Source organism: Sinocyclocheilus anshuiensis, unplaced genomic scaffold, assembly GCF_001515605.1.
Source record: "Sinocyclocheilus anshuiensis isolate Anshui unplaced genomic scaffold, SAMN03320099.WGS_v1.1 scaffold1898, whole genome shotgun sequence".
Classification (NCBI taxonomy): domain Eukaryota; kingdom Metazoa; phylum Chordata; class Actinopteri; order Cypriniformes; family Cyprinidae; genus Sinocyclocheilus; species Sinocyclocheilus anshuiensis.
The window spans coordinates 119,596-120,044 of record NW_015547733.1 but is presented as its reverse complement, the minus strand read 5'-3'; the positions used below and the strand labels follow the sequence as shown (position 1 = coordinate 120,044).

Sequence of the window (449 nt, the reverse complement as noted above, 5' to 3'; positions counted from 1 at the left end):
TGGACGACCGTTTCGTGAACCTAGGAGAGGAGGTAATTCTGACTTTGCTATGACAATCTGGCGCTTCTGAATCAGCTACTGTTTTGTTATTAGTTTAAGCATTTGCTATTGACTGTTCAAATGCGGAGTTTTGCGCATCGTGTGTGTGTGTGCGCGAGCGAGCGAGCGAGAGCGAGAGAAAGAGAGAGAGCGAGCGAGGGCGGGGGGGTCACATCACAGTGGAGTCAGCTGTCTTAACCGTGGCTCGTGTACTGCATCATTACTGTGTCTGTTTCCCTTTCGGGCTTGAACTGATGGTAAAACTAATGACATTATTTACTGTCTTTACATTTATTTTGAAAGCTGAAGCTCGCGATTATGGTAAGGGGCGTTACAGTTCCGACGAGTGCTTGCGGTGTTCGGCCAATCACAATGCACTGGGTCAGCTGGCCAATCAGAGCAGACTGCAC

The 449-nt window shown here is 48.8% G+C and overlaps 1 protein-coding gene and 1 long non-coding RNA gene across 6 annotated transcripts in view; one reads left to right on the top strand and one right to left on the bottom strand.

The window, feature by feature from the left end:
- Nucleotides 1-449, bottom strand: part of LOC107704353 (tyrosine-protein kinase fynb-like) — an 84,801-nt gene that overhangs the window by 23,430 nt on the left and 60,922 nt on the right. The window lies entirely within an intron of this gene.
- Nucleotides 1-449, top strand: part of LOC107704354 (uncharacterized) — a 17,583-nt gene that overhangs the window by 6,341 nt on the left and 10,793 nt on the right. The window lies entirely within an intron of this gene.